Here is a 23,997-nt window from a genome sequence, read left to right as displayed (position 1 = left end):
TAGGAATCCTTCATGTTTGAGTGTCCTGTATATGGGAGATCATAGCAAGTAATCTATACCACCTAATTCAGTGATATCTAAAAATTAGCGTATGAGCCAACAGAGGAAAGATTAGTTAAATATCTGGATACAAGTCATATGTTTTGAAAAATGGTGCCCCAGAGTCAATGTACAAACAAATCCCTGATAACAATGTTGCTCATGCATAATAACATTTGTATTTTTGTCTTATTGGATATAAAATATTTTCTGTCACTTACATCAAAAGCAAACTTCTGATATAAACAACTTTAAACATCTGTAAGAGGTAGCGTGGCCGAGCGGTCTAAGGCGCTGGAGTTAGGCTCCAGTCTCTCTCAAGGCGTGGGTTCAAATCCCACCGCTGCCATTTTTTATTTGGATCAAATTTTTACCAAAAATTAGGAAACGGTTGAGGAAGTAAAGGGGATTGAGAACTTAGGAGGCAGCGATCATGCTATCCTATAATTTTGAAATACAAAAGGAGGAAAACCTGCGAAAACTGAGATTTTAAGAATGGACTGTAGAAAGGCAGTTTTTAATGGACTCAGTAAAAAGGAAGGAAAGGTAGGATGTTCTAAAGGAAAGAAATGTCCAGGAAGGATGGGAGATTTTGCAAAATTAAATTCTCACTGCACAATCAGTATCAATCCCGAAAGAAGGAAGAATGGAAAGCATTTATGGAGACCAGGATGGCTGAATACTGAACTTAAAAGCTTGCTAAAAAGGAACAAAGAAATGAGTATCAAATGGAAAGAAGGGTTCATATCTAAAGAAGAATATAATGCTGTCTGCAGGGAAAGCTGGGCTAGCGTTAGAAAAGCTAAAGCCAGTATTGAATTGAGGCTTGCAAGAGAGACCAAAAGCAATAAGAAAGGATTTTGGAAGTAAGTCAAAAGTTAAAGAAAAGCCAAAGATGCTATAGGATTTTTAAAAGATGAAAAGGGTAATGTGGTCAAAAATGATGTTGAGAAGACTGAACTTTTAAATTCCTGTTTGGCTTCTCTGTTCTCTAAGAAAGCAAATGTAACATCAAGTGATCTTCACTGTGCTGTAGAAGAAAAGGAACATGTGAACAAGTCATATGTATGAATACTGCATATGAGTGGTCATTTTGGCTTTAGGCATCAGAATTAATTACATAATTTACCATCTATGTTACATCCATGTCAGTTCAATCAATGATCAACCATTCTCAAAATTTGCCAAAATCAATGTTGGTCAAAAGAAGTCTAACTGCTAGCTCATATCCCTGCTGCCTTTTTAGGGCTATCAATACAGGATGAGCAGAGAGATTAGCAAACATTAAAAGAGACATGCTGCTTCTGATGCTTTCCAGTAAGTCACCCTAGTGATGAACTCATAGCTACATTGCTCTGCACTGCTGTATAATGTCTTCCTTGCTGCTGCTTCTGATTGTCTGTTACGTACAGGCAGGGGTGTAGGAATCCTTCATGTTTGAGTGTCCTGTATATGGGAGATCATAGCAAGTAATCTATACCACCTAATTCAGTGATATCTAAAAATTAGCGTATGAGCCAACAGAGGAAAGATTAGTTAAATATCTGGATACAAGTCATATGTTTTGTAAAATGGTGCCCCAGAGTCAATGTACAAACAAATCCCTGATAACAATGTTGCTCATGCATAATAACATTTGTATTTTTGTCTTATTTTATATAAAATATTTTCTGTCACTTACATCAAAAGCAAACTTCTGATATAAACAACTTTAAACAACTGTGAGAGGTAGCGTGGCCGAGCGGTCTAAGGCGCTGGCTTTAGGCTCTAGTCTCTTTGGAGGCGTTGGTTCAAATCCCACTGCTGCCATTATTTATTTGCATCTAATTTTTATCAAAAATTAGGAAACAGTTGAGGAATTAAAGGGGGTTGAGAATTTAGGAGGCAGCGGTAATTTTATTCTATACTTTTGAACTACACAAGGTGGAAAACCTGCAAAAACTGAGATTTTAAGATTGGACTGTAGAAAGGCAGTTTTTAAAGGACTCAGGAAAAAGGAATGAAAAGTAGGATGTTCTAAAGGAAAGAAATGTCCAGGAAGGATGGGAGATTTTGCTAAATTAAATTCTCACTGCACAATCAGTAACAATCCCGAAAAGAAGGAAGAATGGAAACCATTTATGGAGACCAGGATGGCTGAATACTGAACTTAAAAGCTTGCTAAAAAGGAACAAAGAAATGAGTATCAAATGAAAAGAAGGGTTCATATCTAAAGAAGAATATAATGCTGTCAGCAGGGATAGCTGGGCTAGCGTTAGAACAGCTAAAGCCAGTAATGAAGTGGGGCTTGAAAGAGAGACCAAAAGCAATAAGAAAGGATTTTGGAATTTAGTCAAAAGTTAAAGAAAAGCCAAAGATGCTATAGGATTTTTAAAGGATGAAAATTGTAAAGTGGTCAATAATGATGTTGAGAAGACTGAACTTTTAAATTCCTGTTTCGCTTCTCTGTTCTCTAAGAAAGCAAATGTAACATCAAGTGATCTTCACTGTGCTGTAGAAGAAAAGGAACATGTGAACAAGTCATATGTATGAATACTGCATATGAGTGGTCATGTTAGCTTTAGGCATCAGAATTAATTACATAATTTACCATCTATGTTACATCCATGTCAGTTCAATCAATGATCAACCATTCTCAAAATTTGCCAAAATCAATCTTGGTCAAAAGAAGTCTAACTGCTAGCTCATATCCCTGCTGCCTTTTTAGGGTTATCTATACAGGATGAGCAGAGAGATTAGCAAACATTAAAAGAGACATGCTGCTTCTGATGCTTTCCAGTAAGTCACCCTAGTGATGAACTCATAGCTACATTGCTCTGCACTGCTGTATAATGTCTTCCTTGCTGCTGCTTCTGATTATCTGTTACGTACAGGCAGGGGTGTAGGAATCCTTCATGTTTGAGTGTCCTGTATATGGGAGATCATAGCAAGTAATCTATACCACCTAATTCAGTGATATCTAAAAATTAGCGTATGAGCCAACAGAGGAAAGATTAGTTAAATATCTGGATACAAGTCATATGTTTTGGAAAATGGTGCCCCAGAGTCAATGTACAAACAAATCCCTGATAACAATGTTGCTCATGCATAATAACATTTGTATTTTTGTCTTATTGGATATAAAATATTTTCTGTCACTTACATCAAAAGCAAACTTCTGATATAAACAACTTTAAACATCTGTAAGAGGTAGCGTGGCCGAGCGGTATAAGGCGCTGGATTAAGGCTCCAGTCTCTCTGGAGGCGTGGGTTCAAATCCCACCGCTGCCGTTATTTATTTGGATCTAATTTTTACCAAAAATTAGGAAAAGGTTGAGGAAGTAAAGGGGATTGAGAACTTAGGAGGCAGCGATCATGCTATCCTATAATTTTGAAATACAAATGGAGGAAAACCTGCGAAAACTGAGATTTTAAGAATGGACTGTAGAAAGGCAGTTTTTAATGGACTCAGTAAAAAGGAAGGAAAGGTAGGATGTTCTAAAGGAAAGAAATGTCCAGGAAGGATGGGAGATTTTGCTAAATTAAATTCTCACTGCACAATCAGTATCAATCCTGAAAAGAAGGAAGAATGGAAAGCATTTATGGAGACCAGGATGGCTGAATACTGAACTTAAAAGCTTGCTAAAAAGTAACAAAGAAATGAGTATCAAATGGAAAGAAGGGTTCATATCTAAAGAAGAATATAATGCTGTCTGCAGGGAAAGCTGGGCTAGCGTTAGAAAAGATAAAGCCAGTAATGAATTGAGGCTTGCAAGAGAGACCAAAAGCAATAAGAAAGGATTTTGGAAGTAAGTCAAAAGTTAAAGAAAAGCCAAAGATGCTATAGGATTATTAAAAGATGAAAAGGGTAATGTGGTCAAAAATGATATTGAGAAGACTGAACTTTTAAATCCTGTTTGGCTTCTCTGTTCTCTAAGAAAGCAAATGTAACATCAAGTGATCTTCACTGTGCTGTAGAAGAAAAGGAACATGTGAAAAAGTCATACGTATGAATACTGCATATGAGTGGTCATGTTAGCTTTAGGCATCAGAATTAATTACATAATTTACCATCTATATTACATCCATGTCAGTTCAATCAATGATCAACCATTCTAAATTTGCCAAAATCAATCTTGGTCAAAAGAAGTCTAACTGCTAGCTCATATTTCTGCTGCCTTTTTAGGGTTATCAATACAGGATGAGTAGAGTGATTAGCAAACATAAACAGAGCCATGCTGCTTCTGTTGCTTTCCAGTAAGTCACTCTAGTTATGGATTCATAGCTACATTGCTCTGCACTGCTGTATAATGTCTTCCTTGCTGCTGCTTCTGATTGTCTGTTACGTACAGGCAGGGGTGTAGGAATCCTTCATGTTTGAGTGTCCTGTATATGGGAGATCATAGCAAGTATTCTATAGCACCTAATACAATGATATCTAAAAATTAGCTGATGAGCCAACAGAGGAAAGATTAGTTAAATATCTGGATACAAGTCATATGTTTTGGAAAATGGTGCCCCAGAGTCAATGTACAAACAAATCCATGATAACTACGTTGCTGCTGCATAATAACATTTGTATTTTTGTCTTATTGGATATAAAATATTTTCTGTCACTTACATCAAAAGCAAACTTCTGATATAAATAACTTTACACAACAGTAAGAGGTGCCGTGGCCGAGCGGTCTAAGGCGCTGGATTTAAGCTCCAGTCTATCTGGAGGCGTGGGTTCAAATCCCACTGCTGCTATTATTTATTTGGATCTAATTTTTACAAAAAATTAGGAAACAGTTAAGGAAGTAAAGGGGGTTGAGAATTTAGGAGGCAGCGGTAATTTTATCCTATACTTTTGAACTACAATAGGTGGAAAATCTGCAAAAACTGAGATTTTAAGATTGGACTGTAGAAAGGCAGTTTTTAATGGACTCAGGATAAAGGAATGAAAAGTAGGATGTTCTAAAGGAAAGAAATGTCCAGGAAGGATGGGAGATTTTGCTAAATTAAATTCTCACTGCACAATCAGTATCAATCCCGAAAAGAAGGAAGAATGGAAAGCATTTATTGAGACCATGATGGCTGAATACTGAACTTAAAAGCCTGCTAAAAAGGAACAAAGAATTGAGTATCAAATGGAAAGAAGGGTTCATATCTAAAGAAGAATATAATGCTGTCTGCAGGGAAAGCTGGGCTAGCGTTAGAAAAGCTAAAGCCAGTAATGAATTGAGGCTTGCAAGAGAGACCAAAAGCAATAAGAAAGGATTTTGGAAGTAAGTCAAAAGTTAAAGAAAAGCCAAAGATGCTATAGGATTTTTAAAAGATGAAAAGGGTAATGTGGTCAAAAATGATGTTGAGAAGACTGAACTTTTAAATTCCTGTTTGGCTTCTCTGTTCTCTAAGAAAGCAAATGTAACATCAAGTGATCTTCACTGTGCTGTAGAAATAAAGGAACATGTGAAAAAGTCATACGTATGAATACTGCATATGAGTGGTCATGTTAGCTTTAGGCATCAGAATTAATTACATAATTTACCATCTATGTTACATCCATGTCAGTTCAATCAATGATCAACCATTCTCAAAATTTTCCAAAATCAATCTTGGTCAAAAGACGTCTAACTGCTAGCTCATATTTCTGCTGCCTTTTTAGGGTTATCAATACAGGATGAGCAGAGTGATTAGCAAACATAAACAGAGCCATGCTGCTTCTGCTGCTTTCCAGTAAGTTCCCTAGTTATGGATTCATAGCTACACTGCTCTGCACTGCTGTATAATGTCTTCCTTGCTGCTGCTTCTGATTGTCTGTTACGTACAGGCAAGGGTGTAGGAATCCTTCATGTTTGAGTGTCCTGTATATGGGAAATCATAGCAAGTAATCTATAGCACCTAATACAGTGATATCTAAAAATTAGCGGATGAGCCAACAGAGGAAAGATTAGTTAAATATCTGGATACAAGTCATATGTTTTGTAAAATGGTGCCCCAGAGTCAATGTACAAACAAATCCATGATAACTACGTTGCTGTTGCATAATAACATTTGTATTTTTGTCTTATTGGATATAAAATATTTTCTGTCACTTACATCAAAAGCAAACTTCTGATATAAATAACTTTAAACATCTGTGAGAGGTAGCGTGGCCGAGCGGTCTAAGGTGCTGGATTTAGGCTCCAGTCTCTCTGGAGGCGTGGGTTCAAATTCTGCTGCTGCTCTTATTTATTTGGATCTAATTTTTACCAAAAATTAGGAAACAGTTGAGGAAGTAAAGGAGGTTGAGAATTTAGGAGGCAGCAGTAATTTTATCCTATACTTTTGAACTACAAAAGGTGGAAAACCCGCAAAAACTGAGATTTTAAGATTGGACTGTAGAAAGGCAGTTTTTAATGGACTCAGGAAAAAGGAATGAAAAGTAGGATATTCTAAAGGAAAGAAATGTCCAGGAAGGATGGGAGATTTTGCTAAATTAAATTCTCACTGCACAATCAGTAACAATCCCGAAAAGAAGGAAGAATGGAAAGCATTTATAGAGACCAGGATGGCTGAATACTGAACTTAAAAGCTTGCTAAAAAGGAACAAAGAAATGAATATCAAATGAAAAGAAGGGTTCATATTTAAAGAAGAATATAATGCTGTCTGCAGGGAAAGCTGGGCTAGCGTTAGAAGAGCTAAAGCCAGTAATGAAGTGGGGCTTGAAAGAGAGACCAAAAGCAATAAGAAAGGATTTTGGAATTAAGTCAAAAGTTAAAGAAAAGCCAAAGATGCTATAGGATTTTTAAAAGATGAAAAGGGTAATGTGGTCAAAAATGATGTTGAGAAGACTGAACTTTTAAATTCCTGTTTGGCTTCTCTGTTCTCTAAGAAAGCAAATGTAACATCAAGTGATCTTCACTGTGCTGTAGAAGAAAAGGAACATGTGAACAAGTCATATGTATGAATACTGCATATGAGTGGTCATTTTGGCTTTAGGCATCAGAATTAATTACATAATTTACCATCTATGTTACATCCATGTCAGTTCAATCAATGATCAACCATTCTCAAAATTTTCCAAAATCAATCTTGGTCAAAAGACGTCTAACTGCTAGCTCATATTTCTGCTGCCTTTTTAGGGTTATCAATACAGGATGAGCAGAGTGATTAGCAAACATAAACAGAGCCACGCTGCTTCTGCTGCTTTCCAGTAAGTTCCCTAGTTATGGATTCATAGCTACACTGCTCTGCACTGCTGTATAATGTCTTCCTTGCTGCTGCTTCTGATTGTCTGTTACGTACAGGCAAGGGTGTAGGAATCCTTCATGTTTGAGTGTCCTGTATATGGGAGATCATAGCAAGTAATCTATAGCACCTAATACAGTGATATCTAAAAATTAGCGGATGAGCCAACAGAGGAAAGATTATTTAAATATCTGTATGCAAGTCATATGTTTTGTAAAATGGTGCCCCAGAGTCAATGTACAAAGAAATCCCTGATAACTACGTTGCTGTTGCATAATAACATTTGTATTTTTGTCTTATTGGATATAAAATATTTTCTGTCACTTACATCAAAAGCAAACTTCTGATATAAATAACTTTAAACATCTGTAAGAGGTAGCGCGGCCGAGCGGTCCAAGGCGCTGGATTTAGGCTCCAGTCTCTCTGGAGGCGTGGGTTCAAATCCCACTGCTGCTATTATTTATTTGGATCTAATTTTTACCAAAAATTAGGAAACAGTTGAGGAAGTAAAGGAGGTTGAGAATTTTGGAGGCAGCGGTAATTTTATTCTATACTTTTGAACTACAAAAGGTGGAAAACCTGCAAAAACTGAGATTTTAAGATTGGACTGTAGAAAGGCAGTTTTTAATGGACTCAGGAAAAAGGAATGAAAAGTAGGATGTTCTAAAGGAAAGAAATGTCCAGGAAGGATGGGAGATTTTGCTAAATTAAATTCTCACTGCACAATCAGTAACAATCCCGAAAAGAAGGAAGAATGGAAAGCATTTATGGAGACCATGATGGCTGAATACTGAACTTAAAAGCTTGCAAAAAAGGAACAAAGAAATGAGTATCAAATGAAAAGAAGGGTTCATATCTAAAGAAGAATATAATGCTGTCTGCAGGGAAAGCTGGGCTAGCGTTAGAACAGCTAAAGCCAGTAATGAAGTGGGGCTTGAAAGAGAGACCAAAAGCAATAAGAAAGGATTTTGGAATTAAGTCAAAAGTTAAAGAAAAGCCAAAGATGCTATAGGATTTTTAAAAGATGAAAAGGGTAAAGTGGTCAATAATGATGTTGAGAAGACTGAACTTTTAAATTCCTGTTTGGCTTCTCTGTTCTCTAAGAAAGCAAATGTAACATCAAGTGATCTTCACTGTGCTGTAGAAGAAAAGGAACATGTGAAAAAGTCAAATGTATGAATACTGCATATGAGTGGTCATTTTGGCTTTAGGCATCAGAATTAATTACATAATTTACCATCTATGTTACATCCATGTCAGTTCAATCAATGATCAACCATTCTCAAAATTTGCCAAAATCAATCTTGGTCAAAAGAAGTCTAACTGCTAGCTCATATCCCTGCTGCCTTTTTAGGGTTATCAATACAGGATGAGCAGAGGGATTAGCAAACATTAAAAGAGACATGCTGCTTCTGATGCTTTCCAGTAAGTCACCCTAGTGATGAACTCATAGCTACATTGCTCTGCACTGCTGTATAATGTCTTCCTTGCTGCTGCTTCTGATTATCTGTTATGTACAGGCAGGGGTGTAGGAATCCTTCATGTTTGAGTGTCTTGTATATGGGAGATCATAGCAAGTAATCTATACCACCTAATTCAGTGATATCTAAAAATTAGCGTATGAGCCAACAGAGGAAAGATTAGTTAAATATCTGGATACAAGTCATATGTTTTGGAAAATGGTGCCCCAGAGTCAATGTACAAACAAATCCCTGATAACAATGTTGCTCATGCATAATAACATTTGTATTTTTGTCTTATTGGATATAAAATATTTTCTGTCACTTACATCAAAAGCAAACTTCTGATATAAACAACTTTAGACATCTGTAAGAGGTAGCGTGGCCGAGCGGTCTAAGGCGCTGGATTTAGGCTCCAGTCTCTCTGGAGGCGTGGGTTCAAATCCCACCACTGCCATTATTTATTTGGATCTAATTTTTACCAAAAATTAGGAAAAGGTTGAGGAAGTAAAGGGGATTGAGAACTTAGGAGGCAGCGATCATGCTATCCTATAATTTTGAAATACAAAAGGAGGAAAACCTGCGAAAACTGAGATTTTAAGAATGGACTGTAGAAATGCAGTTTATAATGGACTCAGTAAAAAGGAAGGAAAGGTAGGATGTTCTAAAGGAAAGAAATGTCCAGGAAGGATGGGAGATTTTGCTAAATTAAATTCTCACTGCACAATCAGTATCAATCCCGAAAAGAAGGAAGAATGGAAAGCATTTATGGAGACCAGGATGGCTGAATACTGAACTTAAAAGCTTGCTAAAAAGGAAAAAAGAAATGAGTATCAAATGGAAAGAAGGGTTCATATCTAAAGAAGAATATAATGCTGTCTGCAGGGAAAGCTGGGCTAGCGTTAGAAAAGCTAAAGCTAGTAATGAATTGAGGCTTGCAAGAGAGACCAAAAGCAATAAGAAAGGATTTTGGAAGTTATTCAAAAGTTAAAGAAAAGCCAAAGATGCTATAGGATTTTTAAAAGATGAAAAGGGTAATGTGGTCAAAAATGATGTTGAGAAGACTGAACTTTTAAATCCTGTTTGGCTTCTCTGTTCTCTAAGAAAGCAAATGTAACATCAAGTGATCTTCACTGTGCTGTAGAAGAAAAGGAACATGTGAAAAAGTCATACGTATGAATACTGCATATGAGTGGTCATGTTAGCTTTAGGCATCAGAATTAATTACATAATTTACCATCTATGTTACATATATGTCAGTTCAATCAATGATCAACCATTCTCAAAATTTGCCAAAATCAATCTTGGTCAAAAGAAGTCTAACTGCTAGCTCATATCCCTGCTGCCTTTTTAGGGTTATCAATACAGGATGAGCAGAGTGATTAGCAAACATTAAAAGAGACATGCTGCTTCTGATGCTTTCCAGTAAGTCACCCTAGTGATGAACTCATAGCTACATTGCTCTGCACTGCTGTATAATGTCTTCCTTGCTGCTGCTTCTGATTGTCTGTTACGTACAGGCAGGGGTGTAGGAATCCTTCATGTTTGAGTGTCCTGTATATGGGAGATCATAGCAAGTAATCTATACCACCTAATTCAGTGATATCTAAAAATTAGCGTATGAGCCAACAGAGGAAAGATTAGTTAAATATCTGGATACAAGTCATATGTTTTGGAAAATGGTGCCCCAGAGTCAATGTACAAACAAATCCCTGATAACAATGTTGCTCATGCATAATAACATTTGTATTTTTGTCTTATTTTATATAAAATATTTTCTGTCACTTACATCAAAAGCAAACTTCTGATATAAACAACTTTAAACAACTGTGAGAGGTAGCGTGGCCGAGCGGTCTAAGGCGCTGGCTTTAGGCTCTAGTCTCTTTGGAGGCGTGGGTTCAAATCCCACTGCTGCCATTATTTATTTGCATCTAATTTTTACCAAAAATTAGGAAACAGTTGAGGAATTAAAGGGGGTTGAGAATTTAGGAGGCAGCGGTAATTTTATTCTATACTTTTGAACTACACAAGGTGGAAAACCTGCAAAAACTGAGATTTTAAGATTGGACTGTAGAAAGGCAGTTTTTAAAGGACTCAGGAAAAAGGAATGAAAAGTAGGATGTTCTAAAGGAAAGAAATGTCCAGGAAGGATGGGAGATTTTGCTAAATTAAATTCTCACTGCACAATCAGTAACAATCCCGAAAAGAAGGAAGAATGGAAACCATTTATGGAGACCAGGATGGCTGAATACTGAACTTAAAAGCTTGCTAAAAAGGAACAAAGAAATGAGTATCAAATGAAAAGAAGGGTTCATATCTAAAGAAGAATATAATGCTGTCAGCAGGGATAGCTGGGCTAGCGTTAGAACAGCTAAAGCCAGTAATGAAGTGGGGCTTGAAAGAGAGACCAAAAGCAATAAGAAAGGATTTTGGAATTTAGTCAAAAGTTAAAGAAAAGCCAAAGATGCTATAGGATTTTTAAAGGATGAAAATTGTAAAGTGGTCAATAATGATGTTGAGAAGACTGAACTTTTAAATTCCTGTTTCGCTTCTCTGTTCTCTAAGAAAGCAAATGTAACATCAAGTGATCTTCACTGTGCTGTAGAAGAAAAGGAACATGTGAACAAGTCATATGTATGAATACTGCATATGAGTGGTCATGTTAGCTTTAGGCATCAGAATTAATTACATAATTTACCATCTATGTTACATCCATGTCAGTTCAATCAATGATCAACCATTCTCAAAATTTGCCAAAATCAATCTTGGTCAAAAGAAGTCTAACTGCTAGCTCATATCCCTGCTGCCTTTTTAGGGTTATCTATACAGGATGAGCAGAGAGATTAGCAAACATTAAAAGAGACATGCTGCTTCTGATGCTTTCCAGTAAGTCACCCTAGTGATGAACTCATAGCTACATTGCTCTGCACTGCTGTATAATGTCTTCCTTGCAGCTGCTTCTGATTATCTGTTACGTACAGGCAGGGGTGTAGGAATCCTTCATGTTTGAGTGTCCTGTATATGGGAGATCATAGCAAGTAATCTATACCACCTAATTCAGTGATATCTAAAAATTAGCGTATGAGCCAACAGAGGAAAGATTAGTTAAATATCTGGATACAAGTCATATGTTTTGGAAAATGGTGCCCCAGAGTCAATGTACAAACAAATCCCTGATAACAATGTTGCTCATGCATAATAACATTTGTATTTTTGTCTTATTGGATATAAAATATTTTCTGTCACTTACATCAAAAGCAAACTTCTGATATAAACAACTTTAAACATCTGTAAGAGGTAGCGTGGCCGAGCGGTATAAGGCGCTGGATTAAGGCTCCAGTCTCTCTGGAGGCGTGGGTTCAAATCCCACCGCTGCCGTTATTTATTTGGATCTAATTTTTACCAAAAATTAGGAAAAGGTTGAGGAAGTAAAGGGGATTGAGAACTTAGGAGGCAGTGATCATGCTATCCTATAATTTTGAAATACAAATGGAGGAAAACCTGCGAAAACTGAGATTTTAAGAATGGACTGTAGAAAGGCAGTTTTTAATGGACTCAGTAAAAAGGAAGGAAAGGTAGGATGTTCTAAAGGAAAGAAATATCCAGGAAGGATGGGAGATTTTGCTAAATTAAATTCTCACTGCACAATCAGTATCAATCCTGAAAAGAAGGAAGAATGGAAAGCATTTATGGAGACCAGGATGGCTGAATACTGAACTTAAAAGCTTGCTAAAAAGGAACAAAGAAATAAGTATCAAATGGAAAGAAGGGTTCATATCTAAAGAAGAATATAATGCTGTCTGCAGGGAAAGCTGGGCTAGCGTTAGAAAAGATAAAGCCAGTAATGAATTGAGGCTTGCAAGAGAGACCAAAAGCAATAAGAAAGGATTTTGGAAGTAAGTCAAAAGTTAAAGAAAAGCCAAAGATGCTATAGGATTATTAAAAGATGAAAAGGGTAATGTGGTCAAAAATGATATTGAGAAGACTGAACTTTTAAATCCTGTTTGGCTTCTCTGTTCTCTAAGAAAGCAAATGTAACATCAAGTGATCTTCACTGTGCTGTAGAAGAAAAGGAACATGTGAAAAAGTCATACGTATGAATACTGCATATGAGTGGTCATGTTAGCTTTAGGCATCAGAATTAATTACATAATTTACCATCTATATTACATCCATGTCAGTTCAATCAATGATCAACCATTCTCAAAATTTGCCAAAATCAATCTTGGTCAAAAGAAGTCTAACTGCTAGCTCATATTTCTGCTGCCTTTTTAGGGTTATCAATACAGGATGAGTAGAGTGATTAGCAAACATAAACAGAGCCATGCTGCTTCTGTTGCTTTCCAGTAAGTCACTCTAGTTATGGATTCATAGCTACATTGCTCTGCACTGCTGTATAATGTCTTCCTTGCTGCTGCTTCTGATTGTCTGTTACGTACAGGCAGGGGTGTAGGAATCCTTCATGTTTGAGTGTCCTGTATATGGGAGATCATAGCAAGTATTCTATAGCACCTAATACAATGATATCTAAAAATTAGCTGATGAGCCAACAGAGGAAAGATTAGTTAAATATCTGGATACAAGTCATATGTTTTGGAAAATGGTGCCCCAGAGTCAATGTACAAACAAATCCATGATAACTACGTTGCTGCTGCATAATAACATTTGTATTTTTGTCTTATTGGATATAAAATATTTTCTGTCACTTACATCAAAAGCAAACTTCTGATATAAATAACTTTACACAACAGTAAGAGGTGCCATGGCCGAGCGGTCTAAGGCGCTGGATTTAAGCTCCAGTCTATCTGGAGGCGTGGGTTCAAATCCCACTGCTGCTATTATTTATTTGGATCTAATTTTTACAAAAAATTAGGAAACAGTTGAGGAAGTAAAGGGGGTTGAGAATTTAGGAGGCAGCGGTAATTTTATCCTATACTTTTGAACTACAATAGGTGGAAAATCTGCAAAAACTGAGATTTTAAGATTGGACTGTAGAAAGGCAATTTTAATGGACTCAGGATAAAGGAATGAAAAGTAGGATGTTCTAAAGGAAAGAAATGTCCAGGAAGGATGGGAGATTTTGCTAAATTAAATTCTCACTGCACAATCAGTATCAATCCCGAAAAGAAGGAAGAATGGAAAGCATTTATTGAGACCATGATGGCTGAATACTGAACTTAAAAGCCTGCTAAAAAGGAACAAAGAATTGAGTATCAAATGGAAAGAAGGGTTCATATCTAAAGAAGAATATAATGCTGTCTGCAGGGAAAGCTGGGCTAGCGTTAGAAAAGCTAAAGCCAGTAATGAATTGAGGCTTGCAAGAGAGACCAAAAGCAATAAGAAAGGATTTTGGAAGTAAGTCAAAAGTTAAAGAAAAGCCAAAGATGCTATAGGATTTTTAAAAGATGAAAAGGGTAATGTGGTCAAAAATGATGTTGAGAAGACTGAACTTTTAAATTCCTGTTTGGCTTCTCTGTTCTCTAAGAAAGCAAATGTAACATCAAGTGATCTTCACTGTGCTGTAGAAATAAAGGAACATGTGAAAAAGTCATACGTATGAATACTGCATATGAGTGGTCATGTTAGCTTTAGGCATCAGAATTAATTACATAATTTACCATCTATGTTACATCCATGTCAGTTCAATCAATGATCAACCATTCTCAAAATTTTCCAAAATCAATCTTGGTCAAAAGACGTCTAACTGCTATCTCATATTTCTGCTGCCTTTTTAGGGTTATCAATACAGGATGAGCAGAGTGATTAGCAAACATAAACAGAGCCATGCTGCTTCTGCTGCTTTCCAGTAAGTTCCCTAGTTATGGATTCATAGCTACACTGCTCTGCACTGCTGTATAATGTCTTCCTTGCTGCTGCTTCTGATTGTCTGTTACGTACAGGCAAGGGTGTAGGAATCCTTCATGTTTGAGTGTCCTGTATATGGGAAATCATAGCAAGTAATCTATAGCACCTAATACAGTGATATCTAAAAATTAGCGGATGAGCCAACAGAGGAAAGATTAGTTAAATATCTGGATACAAGTCATATGTTTTGTAAAATGGTGCCCCAGAGTCAATGTACAAACAAATCCATGATAACTACGTTGCTGTTGCATAATAACATTTGTATTTTTGTCTTATTGGATATAAAATATTTTCTGTCACTTACATCAAAAGCAAACTTCTGATATAAATAACTTTAAACATCTGTGAGAGGTAGCGTGGCCGAGCGGTCTAAGGTGCTGGATTTAGGCTCCAGTCTCTCTGGAGGCGTGGGTTCAAATTCTGCTGCTGCTCTTATTTATTTGGATCTAATTTTTACCAAAAATTAGGAAACAGTTGAGGAAGTAAAGGAGGTTGAGAATTTAGGAGGCAGCAGTAATTTTATCCTATACTTTTGAACTACAAAAGGTGGAAAACCCGCAAAAACTGAGATTTTAAGATTGGACTGTAGAAAGGCAGTTTTTAATGGACTCAGGAAAAAGGAATGAAAAGTAGGATATTCTAAAGGAAAGAAATGTCCAGGAAGGATGGGAGATTTTGCTAAATTAAATTCTCACTGCACAATCAGTAACAATCCCGAAAAGAAGGAAGAATGGAAAGCATTTATAGAGACCAGGATGGCTGAATACTGAACTTAAAAGCTTGCTAAAAAGGAACAAAGAAATGAATATCAAATGAAAAGAAGGGTTCATATTTAAAGAAGAATATAATGCTGTCTGCAGGGAAAGCTGGGCTAGCGTTAGAAGAGCTAAAGCCAGTAATGAAGTGGGGCTTGAAAGAGAGACCAAAAGCAATAAGAAAGGATTTTGGAATTAAGTCAAAAGTTAAAGAAAAGCCAAAGATGCTATAGGATTTTTAAAAGATGAAAAGGGTAATGTGGTCAAAAATGATGTTGAGAAGACTGAACTTTTAAATTCCTGTTTGGCTTCTCTGTTCTCTAAGAAAGCAAATGTAACATCAAGTGATCTTCACTGTGCTGTAGAAGAAAAGGAACATGTGAACAAGTCATATGTATGAATACTGCATATGAGTGGTCATTTTGGCTTTAGGCATCAGAATTAATTACATAATTTACCATCTATGTTACATCCATGTCAGTTCAATCAATGATCAACCATTCTCAAAATTTTCCAAAATCAATCTTGGTCAAAAGACGTCTAACTGCTAGCTCATATTTCTGCTGCCTTTTTAGGGTTATCAATACAGGATGAGCAGAGTGATTAGCAAACATAAACAGAGCCACGCTGCTTCTGCTGCTTTCCAGTAAGTTCCCTAGTTATGGATTCATAGCTACACTGCTCTGCACTGCTGTATAATGTCTTCCTTGCTGCTGCTTCTGATTGTCTGTTACGTACAGGCAAGGGTGTAGGAATCCTTCATGTTTGAGTGTCCTGTATATGGGAGATCATAGCAAGTAATCTATAGCACCTAATACAGTGATATCTAAAAATTAGCGGATGAGCCAACAGAGGAAAGATTATTTAAATATCTGTATACAAGTCATATGTTTTGTAAAATGGTGCCCCAGAGTCAATGTACAAAGAAATCCCTGATAACTACGTTGCTGTTGCATAATAACATTTGTATTTTTGTCTTATTGTATATAAAATATTTTCTGTCACTTACATCAAAAGCAAACTTCTGATATAAATAACTTTAAACATCTGTAAGAGGTAGCGCGGCCGAGCGGTCCAAGGCGCTGGATTTAGGCTCCAGTCTCTCTGGAGGCGTGGGTTCAAATCGCACTGCTGCTATTATTTATTTGGATCTAATTTTTACCAAAAATTAGGAAACAGTTGAGGAAGTAAAGGAGGTTGAGAATTTTGGAGGCAGCGGTAATTTTATTCTATACTTTTGAACTACAAAAGGTGGAAAACCTGCAAAAACTGAGATTTTAAGATTGGACTGTAGAAAGGCAGTTTTTAATGGACTCAGGAAAAAGGAATGAAAAGTAGGATGTTCTAAAGGAAAGAAATGTCCAGGAAGGATGGGAGATTTTGCTAAATTAAATTCTCACTGCACAATCAGTAACAATCCCGAAAGAAGGAAGAATGGAAAGCATTTATGGAGACCAGGATGGCTGAATACTGAACTTAAAAGCTTGCTAAAAAGGAACAAAGAAATGAGTATCAAATGAAAAGAAGGGTTCATATCTAAAGAAGAATATAATGCTGTCTGCAGGGAAAGCTGGGCTAGCGTTAGAACAGCTAAAGCCAGTAATGAAGTGGGGCTTGAAAGAGAGACCAAAAGCAATAAGAAAGGATTTTGGAATTAAGTCAAAAGTTAAAGAAAAGCCAAAGATGCTATAGGATTTTTAAAAGATGAAAAGGGTAAAGTGGTCAATAATGATGTTGAGAAGACTGAACTTTTAAATTCCTGTTTGGCTTCTCTGTTCTCTAAGAAAGCAAATGTAACATCAAGTGATCTTCACTGTGCTGTAGAAGAAAAGGAACATGTGAAAAAGTCAAATGTATGAATACTGCATATGAGTGGTCATTTTGGCTTTAGGCATCAGAATTAATTACATAATTTACCATCTATGTTACATCCATGTCAGTTCAATCAATGATCAACCATTCTCAAAATTTGCCAAAATCAATCTTGGTCAAAAGAAGTCTAACTGCTAGCTCATATCCCTGCTGCCTTTTTAGGGTTATCAATACAGGATGAGCAGAGGGATTAGCAAACATTAAAAGAGACATGCTGCTTCTGATGCTTTCCAGTAAGTCACCCTAGTGATGAACTCATAGCTACATTGCTCTGCACTGCTGTATAATGTCTTCCTTGCTGCTGCTTCTGATTATCTGTTATGTACAGGCAGGGGTGTAGGAATCCTTCATGTTTGAGTGTCTTGTATATGGGAGATCATAGCAAGTAATCTATACCACCTAATTCAGTGATATCTAAAAATTAGCGTATGAGCCAACAGAGGAAAGATTAGTTAAATATCTGGATACAAGTCATATGTTTTGGAAAATGGTGCCCCAGAGTCAATGTACAAACAAATCCCTGATAACAATGTTGCTCATGCATAATAACATTTGTATTTTTGTCTTATTTTATATAAAATATTTTCTGTCACTTACATCAAAAGCAAACTTCTGATATAAACAACTTTAGACATCTGTAAGAGGTAGCGTGGCCGAGCGGTCTAAGGCGCTGGTCTCTCTGGAGGCGTGGGTTCAAATCCCACTGCTGCCATTATTTATTTGGATCTAATTTTTACCAAAAATTAGGAAAAGGTTGAGGAAGTAAAGGGGATTGAGAACTTAGGAGGCAGCGATCATGCTATCCTATAATTTTGAAATACAAAAGGAGGAAAACCTGCGAAAACTGAGATTTTAAGAATGGACTGTAGAAATGCAGTTTATAATGGACTCAGTAAAAAGGAAGGAAAGGTAGGATGTTCTAAAGGAAAGAAATGTCCAGGAAGGATGGGAGATTTTGCTAAATTAAATTGTCACTGCACAATCAGTATCAATCCCGAAAAGAAGGAAGAATGGAAAGCATTTATGGAGACCAGGATGGCTGAATACTGAACTTAAAAGCTTGCTAAAAAGGAAAAAAGAAATGAGTATCAAATGGAAAGAAGGGTTCATATCTAAAGAAGAATATAATGCTGTCTGCAGGGAAAGCTGGGCTAGCGTTATAAAAGCTAAAGCCAGTAATGAATTGAGGCTTGCAAGAGAGACCAAAAGCAATAAGAAAGGATTTTGGAAGTTATTCAAAAGTTAAAGAAAAGCCAAAGATGCTATAGGATTTTTAAAAGATGAAAAGGGTAATGTGGTCAAAAATGATGTTGAGAAGACTGAACTTTTAAATCCTGTTTGGCTTCTCTGTTCTCTAAGAAAGCAAATGTAACATCAAGTGATCTTCACTGTGCTGTAGAAGAAAAGGAACATGTGAAAAAGTCATACGTATGAATACTGCATATGAGTGGTCATGTTAGCTTTAGGCATCAGAATTAATTACATAATTTACCATCTATGTTACATATATGTCAGTTCAATCAATGATCAACAATTCTCAAAATTTGCCAAAATCAATCTTGGTCAAAAGAAGTCTAACTGCTAGCTCATATCCCTGCTGCCTTTTTAGGGTTATCAATACAGGATGAGCAGAGTGATTAGCAAACATTAAAAGAGACATGCTGCTTCTGATGCTTTCCAGTAAGTCACCCTAGTGATGAACTCATAGCTACATTGCTCTGCACTGCTGTATAATGTCTTCCTTGCTGCTGCTTCTGATTGTCTGTTACGTACAGGCAGGGGTGTAGGAATCCTTCATGTTTGAGTGTCCTGTATATGGGAGATCATAGCAAGTAATCTATACCACCTAATTCAGTGATATCTAAAAATTAGCGTATGAGCCAACAGAGGAAAGATTAGTTAAATATCTGGATACAAGTCATATGTTTAGGAAAATGGTGCCCCAGAGTCAATGTACAAACAAATCCCTGATAACAATGTTGCTCATGCATAATAACATTTGTATTTTTGTCTTATTGGATATAAAATATTTTCTGTCACTTACATCAAAAGCAAACTTCTGATATAAACAACTTTAGACATCTGTAAGAGGTAGCGTGGCCGAGCGGTCTAAGGCGCTGGATTTAGGCTCTAGTCTCTCTGGAGGCGTGGGTTCAAATCCCACCACTGCCATTATTTATTTGGATCTAATTTTTACCAAAAATTAGGAAAAGGTTGAGGAAGTAAAGGGGATTGAGAACTTAGGAGGCAGCGATCATGCTATCCTATAATTTTGAAATACAAAAGGAGGAAAACCTGCGAAAACTGAGATTTTAAGAATGGACTGTAGAAATGCAGTTTATAATGGACTCAGTAAAAAGGAAGGAAAGGTAGGATGTTCTAAAGGAAAGAAATGTCCAGGAAGGATGGGAGATTTTGCTAAATTAAATTGTCACTGCACAATCAGTATCAATCCCGAAAAGAAGGAAGAATGGAAAGCATTTATGGAGACCAGGATGGCTGAATACTGAACTTAAAAGCTTGCTAAAAAGGAAAAAAGAAATGAGTATCAAATGGAAAGAAGGGTTCATATCTAAAGAAGAATATAATGCTGTCTGCAGGGAAAGCTGGGCTAGCGTTAGAAAAGCTAAAGCCAGTAATGAATTGAGGCTTGCAAGAGAGACCAAAAGCAATAAGAAAGGATTTTGGAAGTTATTCAAAAGTTAAAGAAAAGCCAAAGATGCTATAGGATTTTTAAAAGATGAAAAGGGTAATGTGGTCAAAAATGATGTTGAGAAGACTGAACTTTTAAATCCTGTTTGGCTTCTCTGTTCTCTAAGAAAGCAAATGTAACATCAAGTGATCTTCACTGTGCTGTAGAAGAAAAGGAACATGTGAAAAAGTCATACGTATGAATACTGCATATGAGTGGTCATGTTAGCTTTAGGCATCAGAATTAATTACATAATTTACCATCTATGTTACATATATGTCAGTTCAATCAATGATCAACCATTCTCAAAATTTGCCAAAATCAATCTTGGTCAAAAGAAGTCTAACTGCTAGCTCATATCCCTGCTGCCTTTTTAGGGTTATCAATACAGGATGAGCAGAGTGATTAGCAAACATTAAAAGAGACATGCTGCTTCTGATGCTTTCCAGTAAGTCACCCTAGTGATGAACTCATAGCTACATTGCTCTGCACTGCTGTATAATGTCTTCCTTGCTGCTGCTTCTGATTGTCTGTTACGTACAGGCAGGGGTGTAGGAATCCTTCATGTTTGAGTGTCCTGTATATGGGAGATCATAGCAAGTAATCTATACCACCTAATTCAGTGATATCTAAAAATTAGCGTATGAGCCAACAGAGGAAAGATTAGTTAAATATCTGGATACAAGTCATATGTTTTGGAAAATGGTGCCCCAGAGTCAATGTACAAACAAATCCCTGATAACAATGTTGCTCATGCATAATAACATTTGTATTTTTGTCTTATTTTATATAAAATATTTTCTGTCACTTACATCAAAAGCAAACTTCTGATATAAACAACTTTAAACAACTGTGAGAGGTAGCGTGGCCGAGCGGTCTAAGGCGCTGGCTTTAGGCTCTAGTCTCTTTGGAGGCGTGGGTTCAAATCCCACTGCTGCCATTATTTATTTGCATCTAATTTTTACCAAAAATTAGGAAACAGTTGAGGAATTAAAGGGGGTTGAGAATTTAGGAGGCAGCGGTAATTTTATTCTATACTTTTGAACTACACAAGGTGGAAAACCTGCAAAAACTGAGATTTTAAGATTGGACTGTAGAAAGGCAGTTTTTAAAGGACTCAGGAAAAAGGAATGAAAAGTAGGATGTTCTAAAGGAAAGAAATGTCCAGGAAGGATGGGAGATTTTGCTAAATTAAATTCTCACTGCACAATCAGTAACAATCCCGAAAAGAAGGAAGAATGGAAACCATTTATGGAGACCAGGATGGCTGAATACTGAACTTAAAAGCTTGCTAAAAAGGAACAAAGAAATGAGTATCAAATGAAAAGAAGGGTTCATATCTAAAGAAGAATATAATGCTGTCAGCAGGGATAGCTGGGCTAGCGTTAGAACAGCTAAAGCCAGTAATGAAGTGGGGCTTGAAAGAGAGACCAAAAGCAATAAGAAAGGATTTTGGAATTTAGTCAAAAGTTAAAGAAAAGCCAAAGATGCTATAGGATTTTTAAAGGATGAAAATTGTAAAGTGGTCAATAATGATGTTGAGAAGACTGAACTTTTAAATTCCTGTTTCGCTTCTCTGTTCTCTAAGAAAGCAAATGTAACATCAAGTGATCTTCACTGTGCTGTAGAAGAAAAGGAACATGTGAACAAGTCATATGTATGAATACTGCATATGAGTGGTCATGTTAGCTTTAGGCATCAGAATTAATTACATAATTTACCATCTATGTTACATCCATGTCAGTTCAATCAATGATCAACCATTCTCAAAATTTGCCAAAATCAATCTTGGTCAAAAGAAGTCTAACTGCTAGCTCATATCCCTGCTGCCTTTTTAGGGTTATCTATACAGGATGAGCAGAGAGATTAGCAAACATTAAAAGAGACATGCTGCTTCTGATGCTTTCCAGTAAGTCACCCTAGTGATGAACTCATAGCTACATTGCTCTGCACTGCTGTATAATGTCTTCCTTGCTGCTGCTTCTGATTATCTGTTACGTACAGGCAGGGGTGTAGGAATCCTTCATGTTTGAGTGTCCTGTATATGGGAGATCATAGCAAGTAATCTATACCACCTAATTCAGTGATATCTAAAAATTAGCGTATGAGCCAACAGAGGAAAGATTAGTTAAATATCTGGATACAAGTCATATGTTTTGGAAAATGGTGCCCCAGAGTCAATGTACAAACAAATCCCTGATAACAATGTTGCTCATGCATAATAACATTTGTATTTTTGTCTTATTGGATATAAAATATTTTCTGTCACTTACATCAAAAGCAAACTTCTGATATAAACAACTTTAAACATCTGTAAGAGGTAGCGTGGCCGAGCGGTATAAGGCGCTGGATTAAGGCTCCAGTCTCTCTGGAGGCGTGGGTTCAAATCCCACCGCTGCCGTTATTTATTTGGATCTAATTTTTACCAAAAATTAGGAAAAGGTTGAGGAAGTAAAGGGGATTGAGAACTTAGGAGGCAGTGATCATGCTATCCTATAATTTTGAAATACAAATGGAGGAAAACCTGCGAAAACTGAGATTTTAAGAATGGACTGTAGAAAGGCAGTTTTTAATGGACTCAGTAAAAAGGAAGGAAAGGTAGGATGTTCTAAAGGAAAGAAATGTCCAGGAAGGATGGGAGATTTTGCTAAATTAAATTCTCACTGCACAATCAGTATCAATCCTGAAAAGAAGGAAGAATGGAAAGCATTTATGGAGACCAGGATGGCTGAATACTGAACTTAAAAGCTTGCTAAAAAGGAACAAAGAAATGAGTATCAAATGGAAAGAAGGGTTCATATCTAAAGAAGAATATAATGCTGTCTGCAGGGAAAGCTGGGCTAGCGTTAGAAAAGATAAAGCCAGTAATGAATTGAGGCTTGCAAGAGAGACCAAAAGCAATAAGAAAGGATTTTGGAAGTAAGTCAAAAGTTAAAGAAAAGCCAAAGATGCTATAGGATTATTAAAAGATGAAAAGGGTAATGTGGTCAAAAATGATATTGAGAAGACTGAACTTTTAAATCCTGTTTGGCTTCTCTGTTCTCTAAGAAAGCAAATGTAACATCAAGTGATCTTCACTGTGCTGTAGAAGAAAAGGAACATGTGAAAAAGTCATACGTATGAATACTGCATATGAGTGGTCATGTTAGCTTTAGGCATCAGAATTAATTACATAATTTACCATCTATATTACATCCATGTCAGTTCAATCAATGATCAACCATTCTCAAAATTTGCCAAAATCAATCTTGGTCAAAAGAAGTCTAACTGCTAGCTCATATTTCTGCTGCCTTTTTAGGGTTATCAATACAGGATGAGTAGAGTGATTAGCAAACATAAACAGAGCCATGCTGCTTCTGTTGCTTTCCAGTAAGTCACTCTAGTTATGGATTCATAGCTACATTGCTCTGCACTGCTGTATAATGTCTTCCTTGCTGCTGCTTCTGATTGTCTGTTACGTACAGGCAGGGGTGTAGGAATCCTTCATGTTTGAGTGTCCTGTATATGGGAGATCATAGCAAGTATTCTATAGCACCTAATACAATGATATCTAAAAATTAGCTGATGAGCCAACAGAGGAAAGATTAGTTAAATATCTGGATACAAGTCATATGTTTTGGAAAATGGTGCCCCAGAGTCAATGTACAAACAAATCCATGATAACTACGTTGCTGCTGCATAATAACATTTGTATTTTTGTCTTATTGGATATAAAATATTTTCTGTCACTTACATCAAAAGCAAACTTCTGATATAAATAACTTTACACAACAGTAAGAGGTGCCATGGCCGAGCGGTCTAAGGCGCTGGATTTAAGCTCCAGTCTATCTGGAGGCGTGGGTTCAAATCCCACTGCTGCTATTATTTATTTGGATCTAATTTTTACAAAAAATTAGGAAACAGTTGAGGAAGTAAAGGGGGTTGAGAATTTAGGAGGCAGCGGTAATTTTATCCTATACTTTTGAACTACAATAGGTGGAAAATCTGCAAAAACTGAGATTTTAAGATTGGACTGTAGAAAGGCAATTTTAATGGACTCAGGATAAAGGAATGAAAAGTAGGATGTTCTAAAGGAAAGAAATGTCCAGGAAGGATGGGAGATTTTGCTAAATTAAATTCTCA

The 23,997-nt window shown here is 36.6% G+C and overlaps 9 non-coding genes across 9 annotated transcripts; all 9 read left to right on the top strand.

Moving 5' to 3' along the window:
• Positions 1-306: 306 nt before the first annotated feature.
• TRNAL-UAG (transfer RNA leucine (anticodon UAG)) lies at positions 307-388 on the top strand. The gene has a single exon. It is a non-coding gene; the product is annotated as a tRNA-Leu (tRNA).
• A 2,839-nt stretch (positions 389-3,227) lies between these two features.
• On the top strand, positions 3,228-3,309 carry TRNAL-AAG (transfer RNA leucine (anticodon AAG)). Its single transcript has one exon. It is a non-coding gene; the product is annotated as a tRNA-Leu (tRNA).
• A 4,296-nt stretch (positions 3,310-7,605) lies between these two features.
• On the top strand, positions 7,606-7,687 carry TRNAL-UAG (transfer RNA leucine (anticodon UAG)). The gene has a single exon. It is a non-coding gene; the product is annotated as a tRNA-Leu (tRNA).
• Positions 7,688-9,066: 1,379 nt separating this feature from the next.
• On the top strand, positions 9,067-9,148 carry TRNAL-UAG (transfer RNA leucine (anticodon UAG)). The gene has a single exon. It is a non-coding gene; the product is annotated as a tRNA-Leu (tRNA).
• Positions 9,149-10,526: 1,378 nt separating this feature from the next.
• TRNAL-UAG (transfer RNA leucine (anticodon UAG)) lies at positions 10,527-10,608 on the top strand. Its single transcript has one exon. It is a non-coding gene; the product is annotated as a tRNA-Leu (tRNA).
• A 1,379-nt stretch (positions 10,609-11,987) lies between these two features.
• Positions 11,988-12,069, top strand: TRNAL-AAG (transfer RNA leucine (anticodon AAG)). Its single transcript has one exon. It is a non-coding gene; the product is annotated as a tRNA-Leu (tRNA).
• A 7,204-nt stretch (positions 12,070-19,273) lies between these two features.
• Positions 19,274-19,355, top strand: TRNAL-UAG (transfer RNA leucine (anticodon UAG)). Its single transcript has one exon. It is a non-coding gene; the product is annotated as a tRNA-Leu (tRNA).
• A 1,378-nt stretch (positions 19,356-20,733) lies between these two features.
• On the top strand, positions 20,734-20,815 carry TRNAL-UAG (transfer RNA leucine (anticodon UAG)). The gene has a single exon. It is a non-coding gene; the product is annotated as a tRNA-Leu (tRNA).
• Positions 20,816-22,194: 1,379 nt separating this feature from the next.
• Positions 22,195-22,276, top strand: TRNAL-AAG (transfer RNA leucine (anticodon AAG)). Its single transcript has one exon. It is a non-coding gene; the product is annotated as a tRNA-Leu (tRNA).
• The last annotated feature ends 1,721 nt before the right edge of the window (positions 22,277-23,997 follow it).

The sequence above is a fragment of the Phyllobates terribilis genome, unplaced genomic scaffold (genome assembly GCF_046119375.1).
Source record: "Phyllobates terribilis strain yellow unplaced genomic scaffold, ASM4611937v1 Scaffold_11__3_contigs__length_659146591, whole genome shotgun sequence".
NCBI classification, from domain to species: Eukaryota; Metazoa; Chordata; class Amphibia; order Anura; family Dendrobatidae; genus Phyllobates; species Phyllobates terribilis.
This window is presented reverse-complemented; position numbering and strand designations above follow the sequence as displayed.